The following is a 9,626-nucleotide window of genomic DNA, read 5'->3' on the forward strand; positions in this document are numbered from 1 at the left end:
GTTAAAAGTGGCATGCATATCATCATTAAAAAGTCGACAAGCATAATTCTTTAATTCCTTATTCACTGAATATTGCCCATGGATTCAATCTAGGACCCGAGAAAATAGTCACAACCCTTCACAGCTTCTGGGGAATCTGAGATTTGAGTTTCCAGTTCTGAGGTAGGGTCACCAGATCCGAAACAGTAACTCTGTTCTTCTTTTTTTCCTTACAGATGCTACCAGACCTGCTGAGCTTTTCCAACAACTTTGATTTTGTTCCTGATTTATAGCATCCGCAGTTCTTTCTGTTTTTTAATCTGATTTTAAAAATTTTGTTTGATCATCTCCCTACGCGGTAGCAGAGTTCGACCAGTTCCTGAATTATGCCAGCAACAGTAAAGCTTCGTCATCCTTGTACTGAACGTAGTCGTCTAAAGCCTTGAAAGGGGTTTCCATCATTTGGAAACACGCAAAGTTAGACTATGGAAGGTGCAGGCTTCGGGCATTAACGCTAAGCTAATAACTAATGTTGACTCGAAGAAAATGAGAGGGAATGGAAAACGAGTGGGCAGCTATTTCCAACTTGGTTGTGTTAAGTCATGAGACACGCTACAAATCTACCGCCAGAGTGTTCAAATTTAAACGGAGATACTGTTGATTTGGCAAAACGTAAAGATAAAGGAACAAAATATTTCATTCACAGAAACCTGGAAACCTGGATGCTAAGCGCTTGAATGTGTTTTTTGCTTCAAATTGTTAGTGACTTTTAAGTAGCATCTGATGCAATGTGAAACTGCAAAGAATTTTCTACAGCTGTATGGATTTGTATTCCAGAATTAGCATGGCACAAATATTCTAGTGAACTGGTTGTATCGCACTGTCCCAAAGTAGGCAACCAAGCTTCTCAATACTGCTCTGCCACTCAAGAAGGTCAAGGCTGATCTGACTTCCCCAAATTCCTGCCTATCGTTGTGCCTGGCTGTTAATAATCTTCATGGATTTTGTCTTTCAAGGAAGAGAATTCTAACTATTCATGACCGGCTATGAGAACAAAGAAATCCTCACCACCGCCTGAAATGGGCAAATTCATTTTAACAGTGATTCCAGTTCCAGATTTTGCCTCAAATAGAACATCTTTTCCACATCCACGGTATCAACTCTACTTAAGACCTCAAGAATTCAATCAACTCTAGTTATTAAGTGATTTAACCTTCTCCGAAAGGCTTCCAGCTCACTTACTTTCTTCCTTAAATAAGGAAACTACACAGTCGCCCAGCTGAATCAAACAAAACTTTGACATATTTTATTCAATTCCTCTCACAATAAACAATATGTTTTTGTTCACTCTCCTAAATACTTACTGTAACTGCACAGGAACATTTTTCAATTCATGTACTTGAAAATCGCTCTGCAATCTCCCACAATCTAGAAAATACACTTATTTTTCTACTTTTCATGCTAAATTGGAAAATTTCGTAATTTTCCATATTCAGATTTACTTTCACACTCAGGAATCTATATACATTTGTAACCTCATTATGCTTTCTTCACAACTTATGATCCTAGCGATCTTTGTCATTATCAAATTTTGGAACTTTTTTTAATACTTCAGCTTTGCAAGGAAACTCCAAAGAGACACCCTTGCTAATGCCCTTGGCACACCACTCGGTAGGTTTTGCAAATTAGAAGCTCACCAGTTTATGCCTATTCCCTATTTTCTGTTAGCTAGCTCATCTTCTACCCATGCCAATACGATGCATCCTGCATCACGGGCTTTTATCTTCTGCTAAAACCTTCGACATGGTACCTTACCAAAAGCCTTCTGAAAATCTATGTGCAATGCAATCACGTTACGCACAGCATGTGTTACAAACTCAAAGAACGAAGAAATTGGGTAAACATGATTTCTAAATCGAAAATCAAGTTTGTGCCTCTCGATTATCTTTTCAAATGCCCTTTTGTTACGCCTCTAATAGTCGTTTCTAATATCTTACGGATGACAGATGTCAAGCGAACGGACTTTTGGTTTTTTGCTTTCCGCGTCATCTCTTTTAGAATAAAGGAGAATGATTTGATAATTTGTAATGTAATGGAACACTTCCCGAATCTGAAAAATTTTAGAAAGTTAAAACCGAAACATGAACAATATACTAAACACATCTGCTAAGATGGCGCTCATGAGGACCCTGGAATTTGTCGTTCTGCAACTGCAACAAGTTTGTCTGCATCTCCTTCCTGGTGATTTTAATTTTCTTGAGTTCTTCCTCTCTTTTCTTTCTTGGTTCACAGATATTTCCGAGCTATTGCTGTATCCTCTTAAGTGAAAAATAAAGCAGTATAACTGTTAATTTCATCTGTCACATCTTTACTTTCCATTAGTAATTCCCCAGACTCACTCTCTATATGACCAACTCTCTCTGTTAAACCTATTCATTCCTAAATATCGATAGAAACGCTTACAATATTCCTTTGCACTTCTCGCTGGATTTCCCTCAACCTTATTTTACACGCCTTTTAAAAGCATTATGTATTCGTTTTTATTTTCTGTCCAGACTTCACACATCCATATTTGCACAAGTATTTGTTTCATGTTTACATTTATTTATTTGTAATATAAACCATATTTTAGGTAGCCACGGAATGTTGGCTGACTCTTGGGAATTGATTCCTTCTTGGTGGAATGTTTTCTCTTCTCTGCATTCCGAGGTATCTGCTTGAATGTCTGTGTCTGTACTTTTATTAACCTAATCATTAATCTTGTTTATCAGTTTACTTTAGCCCTGTCTCCAAGTTGAAAATTTCTAAAATATGGGCATAAATAAAACGTTTTGTACTTCTGTTTCATCTGAAGTGGTTAGCACTACTGTCGCAGAACTCCAGGGACCCATGATCGATTCCACTCTCGGCCGACGGTCTGCGTAAAATTTACACGTTCTCTTCGTGTCTACGTGCGTTTCTTCCGGGTGTTCCAGTTTCTTCCATAGATGGGCAGGCCAGGTGGATTGGCCATGCTAAGTTGTCCATAGTGTCCAGGAACGTACATGCTAAGAGGGTTAGCCATGGGAAATGCAGCGTTACAGGGATAAGGAAATGTGGATGAGCTTGTTGGGATGCTGTTCGGAGGGTTGGTGACAAGCTTTGAGCCGAACGGCCTGCGTCCACACTATAGGGATTCTATGATGTCTACTCCAATGTAAAATTTGACTGTGGGGCGGGGGGAGGGGTCGGGGGCGATGTGTTGGTCTCTAACTTTGCTTCGATTTGGAGTAGGTGAACCCACAATGCCGTTCGGGAGAGAATTCAAACATTTTACCCAAGCGACACTGAAGGAGTAGCAATATGTTTGCAAGTCAGGATGGTGAGTGACTTGGAGGGGAACTTGCAGGCGATGGTGTTTCATTCCCTTTTATCCCTCCATTGGCAGTGGGTCGTGGAACATGTTGTTTAGGGAGTTCTGCTGAATTTCTGCGATGCCTTTCTAAATATGGTACCTACTATTGCTGCTGCGTTAAGAGATGACGTGGTTAAGACGCATGAATCTGGAGATATGTTTATAAGTAGTTGAGTTTTGAGAGGTGGTTGCACAACTAGAGGCCAAATCACAGCGAAGACTTTTGCTGTGAAGCCACAGCAGGCAGTTGTTACTACTTTAAATACTATACTTCTGGTTCATGTCCTCTGGTTGAAATACATTGCTGTTTTTTACATAAAGTTAAACCGTCTCCTTCGTGATTTATTCCTTTATCGTATATTCTTTCCCTTTGACCTCGAGAAATCAAATACCCTTTCCATGAGTAGAATATATGTATTGACAACTGTACTAATTATCGTGAACTACAATTTCTTGGCATGATTACATCAGCTTTAGTGTGACTATGATATGACATTACAATCTTTAAAAAATCTGAATTACGCATGTGTCTTGTGCACTTATTCCAAAACAGTGGATTGTTTGAGTAATGTTGTCAGCTCTCCGACGAATGTTGCTCTCTTATACCAAGGAATTTGCAGATACTTGACTTAGGTTTCCAATATGAATGCGTGGAAGTCTTAATAACTTGCATGACTTCCATTTTGACAATTGCCTTCTAGCTCATTTGGCTCTTTCAGTGAAGTTGCAACTGGCTGAAACATCCACGTACTCTACTGACAAAAACGAAAGCTTTATCAAATTCAACTTACAGTATAGACCATTCATTGGCACATGTAATAATTTACCAATGATTTGGACAGTTCAGCTGGAATTATATCAATAGTATTGTGAGTGGAGGTGCTTGTGAATATCCAGTCAAAGTATTGTCATCGGTAGTTAGCAGAGGTATGAGAGTTAGGCATGCTGATACAACTGGCTATCTTTTCAAAATATAAAGCAATGGTTACGGTTATGTGTTAGTACAATTCTTGCACGTATCTATTTTTGTGCATGTTTCTCTGTGCGTGTGTGGTCTCTGGATCGTTAAATGATGCTTATCTGGATTAGTAGAAATACTCACGACCTCTTCAGAGAAAGCTTAAGTTTTGAAATGTCAATCACTGCTAAGATTAGAAATAGAGTGACAACTGGTGTAACTTAACTGTCTTATTCCTGGAATATACCATGACTTAAAGAGAATTATAACTCATTGTGCATACAACAAATGGTGTGACTGATCGAATCTTCTACATTCGGCTGTGCTTTCATAATGACATAAATTGTACCGAAGATAATAAAATGTGAGGCTGGATGAACACAGCAGGCCCAGCAGCATCTCAGGAGCACAAAAGCTGACATTTCGGGCCTAGACCCTTCATCAGAGAGCTCTCTGATGAAGGGTCTAGGCCCGAAACGTCAGCTTTTGTGCCCCTGAGATGCTGCTGGGCCTGCTGTGTTCATCCAGCCTCACATTTTATTATCTTGGATTCTCCAGCATCTGCAGTTCCCATTATCACTAAATTGTACCGAACATTTGTTTGTTCAACCTGTAATAGCAACGTTTTATTATTTGCCCATGGAGTGCAGCAAGACTTCATCAGAATGATTTCTAAGGAGACAGGATTGTTGCACAAGCAGAGACAGGACCGACGAGGCCTGCAGTCATATCACTTGAATGAGACGAGGAATACATTGTGCTGCTTAAAATTCTGGCAGAGCGAGACTGATTGGATGCTAGGCTAAAGTTTCTCCTGCCTGCGTCATCCAAATGAAAGTGATAAGGTTTCATGATATGGGACAGACCATTTACAACTGAGATGAGGAGGGTAGTGATTGATATAATGCTTTACCACACAAGGCCACTGAGACTAAATCACTGAACATATTTGAGAAAGCAATAGATACGTTTCTAGTGTTTAGTGGAGTCAAACGTTATTGAGAGAGCTTGCAGGTATGTCTCTGAGATACAGAATCACCTTATATTCATATTGAATGGTGGAGAAGGATTGATGGGCCGAATAGGCTATTCCAGTTTCATGTTTCAACCCTTCCATATTAGCAGGTGGGAAAGAATGAGTACATGTTATTATGTATTCAGCTTCTTGGCAATTCAAAGAAATCTGCAGTGCCGGTCATGCCTTGATGTAGAAGCAGTTGCAGGTTGTAGAAAATGCCAATCTTTGCCTCTTTGACTGAAGTTAAATTAGTGTTATTTTCGCCAGGCTTTCTTTAGTTTTTAATTGGCACAGTTAGAGGAGAAAAACACACAACGGATGAAAATATTCTTAAAATGTATGATTCCAAATTGCTAATTTTGCAGTTTTGACATTAATGTGTGCTGAATCACTTAGCAGACCAATTGTAGTCTCTCAGAATGGGAAGGTCTATGTTAATCTCTTCCGGCTTTAGTTCAGCAAAGAAAAAAACAGTTCGGAGACATTAGTTGATTTAATTACCTTTAATATTTAGAGTCAATAAATTCTCCCGTGCTATGATGGTGAAGTTTGCCCTTAATTCACACATAGTATATCATTTTTGAAAACCAGTATATTTTAGGAAGTTTTGAGTTGGGAGATTAGTATTGAAATCCCACTGTTAGGTCCATACCACATGGTGCTTGATTTGCAGTGATTTTTCCGTTCGCACTTTCATTCCATTACGACTAATATACTTTGTTGAGAGTAGTAAATAAAGTCGGAACTTAAAGGGAAAATGTAGCAAATCAAAGGGAATGGAAGAAAGCTCCTGCAATGAGGGAAGAGTTGGTGGGAGGCATTTTAACTCATGACAGTTTATGGATGTATACAGATACTGGGCCTATGGTTTAAAGCTGTTCACAATTGGGGTACTCCTTGTCTCATATCAAAGACTGACGTACATTAATGGATAGACATAGATAGCAGTGATTCGTCAAAACTGCCTGATTATTGTCACATGAAACGAGCAGAATTGCAGAAGGTGGATTAGAGAGGCCTTTTGTCCAATAAATCCAAAGTTCTCACGCGTTCCCGTGCCCTGATAACTCACTGAAATGACACTTGGTAATTTCAATATGCTGTGAACCCCATCAGCATCAGTCGTAGCTTTCTTGAATTCTCCAATGAAACTGAGAACAGGCTAGATGTTGAACCAAAGTTTCGGTGAAATCAAGTGAAATACTGCAGGTGCTGGAAATCAGAAATACAAACAGGAAATGTCGTTCTGACAGCACATAGAGAGAAGGAAAAACTTAGTTAATATTTAATGTGTACAGTTGAAAGTGAAAATTCTGAAGAAGAATAAAATCCGACTCCAAATATTAAGTTTCTTTCCCTTTGCCTGGATGCTATCAAATTTGTTGACTTTCTCCCTTATCCATGTTCTGCCTTTATTAAATCAGATTCTTCGTGCTCCACTACAGGTTCACTGGGAATTTCATAGATAGGTGCTAAGAAAGCCTATTGTGAGTTCCTTGCTAATATTCCAACATGAATTCTAGGCCACGAAGACTACGGTCATTCACAGCTGTAGACAGATGTACAATATGCGTTGCTATCTTTCTAGGAGACAATCTTTTCATCGGTATCGAGTTCAGTGTTGGAGTTTTGCAGGTACATTGAAGTTAGGTTCAGGAATATGTCGTTCAATCTTCCGAGAATACTCCATCATTTCATGATATCCTGATTGGTCTCACAGTGATCTCAGCTCCACTGTGTGGCCTGTTCCCGATAGCCTTTGACTGCTTTGCCCATCAAAATCTTTTCAACTCAACCTTGGATAAATTTAAAGATACAACGCCCACTACTTCCTGGGAAGGGAATTCCAAAGATGACGAACATCTGAGACAAAGAGAGAATATTACCCTCATCTTTGCCTTCTGTAAGGAAACTTTAGTTTTTAATCTATGCCCCCCAGTTCTAGCGTGTACTACAGGAGGAAATGTTACTTTAGCCATTGATTAATCTATTTTCCTTTTCTTTGTCCCGAGGTCTACATTAGTCGTCAGAAGTGACCGAGTTAGATTCTATTCCCAGAAATTGGTGCCTAATGTGCAAATATATAATACTGGGTGCAATATGTTTTGGTCCAGACCAAACCTGCTCAAAATGTATTAAGAAGATAGTTTCGATCATAAAGTTATTTTAAAGCTAAGTGTAAGGCATTGTGTTCTGAATGCAATTTGATTGGCTAAACTGTCATGCATGCAACAAAACACATTTTATTCATACACTATATTTAAAATACAGACAAAGGTGAAATAAAATTTTTAAAAATGGCTTAACTAACTCTATCAAAATGCTTAACAAAATAATAAACTATTTATTAACCAATCCAATATAGTAACATCCCTAAAAACACCCATGGGAAAAGCAAATTTAGTAAAATAGATTGCCTCACATGCAAATCTAGCAGCGGGAAGAGCACCCCTGCTTTTAGCTGTAACAGAGAGAGGAATAAAAGCTTCCAACTTCGAGACTCCAGCATCTGTGACTGAAGGCTAAGTGTCGAAAGCAATCTTTTTTTTTGGGGAGCTTGACCTCACCCATTCAGGCTGCTTCCTTTGTTCCAACTTAAAAAAAAAACCTCGAAATCTGTTTACTTTATTGGATTTGGAACAGAATATTCGTAGCCTCTGTGTCAAGTTATCTTCATAAAACAAGGTCAAAATGCACCTCTTAAAGCCACAGTAGCATCACAGTTTCTACAGTAATATTATTGACACACACAATGCACTCCATTATCTAACTACAAAAGTACTGGATATCATCATTCCAACAATCTTAATGCAATTTAGAATTTAAAAAAGTGCCAAAAACAATAGTTCATTTCTTTCTTTGTTGTCTGTGCATGTGGTTTTGTTAGTTCAAAACAAATGAGTAATTCACTAGCATTGTCAACAAATGCGGTGTTGAAGTCTTTAACTCAAGCATTACTACAACAAATTTCTCCTGCACTACGTTCATCAATGATGATTATAATTTGGCAATTTATGATGATGCAGCTCATTCTCTTTCCACTAATCATTGGTGAGTTAAATTATATTGTTCGTCATTATGCACTGCTCTTCTTATAGCACATGGTACCTTGTGATGCTCTGTTTTATTTAGACAATTTGTTCGTCTGTAATGCCCTCGTCAACTATGATCACTGTTATATGATTACATAATTCTCAGTTTGCAATTTACTTGAATAAGTAGAATACAATTCAACTTTTGAAAGGTTTCTGTTTGAAACCACGGAATATACCAGATATAATGCGCTAATGTCAGACGCTCCATCAGAAATTACCTTATTGCCATTTTCTGTACCATAATGTCACTTTATAAAACGTAAAGGAGTTTTCTCTATAACTTTATTTTAAATTCATTTTTGCGGAATGTGGGTGTCGCTGTCTGGCCAGCATTTATTGCTCATTTCTAGTTGCTCTTGAGAAGTTGATGATGAACTGTCTTCTTGAAATGTGCAGTGGGTTGATGTGGGTTGATCACGAATGCCATTAGGGAGGGAATTCCAGAATTCACTAAATTCACTAAAGATCCTCAGACAGTACCTTCCAAACCCACGACCACTTCTTTCTAGAAGGACAAGGACAGCAGGTATATGGGAACAGTGTCACCTTCAAGGGCACCTCCAAGAACTCACAGTCCTTACTTGGAAATATGTTGCCATTCCTTCACTGTTGCTGGGTCAATATTCTGGAATAATTTTAAATTTAAATATAACAAGAGCTCTGTGCATTCTCAGATTGGTAGAAGATACTAAGAAGTAGAAAGTAGCCTTCGGGGAGTGATAAAGGGCAATAGAAATATGAATGCCATATAGTTCAGTATCACACGTAATCGATTTGCCATTAGCTTTACCTTTTGGCTCAGAAGAGACGGGACAACGCAATCAACACTTAACTGTTTCAAAGCGTGAACGTATTGCAACGTTATATTTAAGGTACTGTTCATACTAGGACTGCATATTTATTACACAAACACTCTATTTGCACATTTCATGAAGCTCACCTTGCCACCTCTCCTCCACTCAGCAAAATGAACGCAGCCTTTGTGTGCTGAAATAACGTAAAAAAAAGAAACTGGACTGAACCGAGCGCCTTCTTTTATTTTATTCTGACGCTCCAGCTTTGATAAACGTTTTTGTACCGACGTGCAATACATTTAGATGAATGCAAAAAAAAAGAACATGATGTTGTTCCCCCTAGTTTAGCCTCTGAGCGATAGTAACCCACCGAATGCTGGTAGCACGG

This window comes from Stegostoma tigrinum, chromosome 34, assembly GCF_030684315.1.
Source record: "Stegostoma tigrinum isolate sSteTig4 chromosome 34, sSteTig4.hap1, whole genome shotgun sequence".
In the NCBI taxonomy this organism is placed as follows: domain Eukaryota; kingdom Metazoa; phylum Chordata; class Chondrichthyes; order Orectolobiformes; family Stegostomatidae; genus Stegostoma; species Stegostoma tigrinum.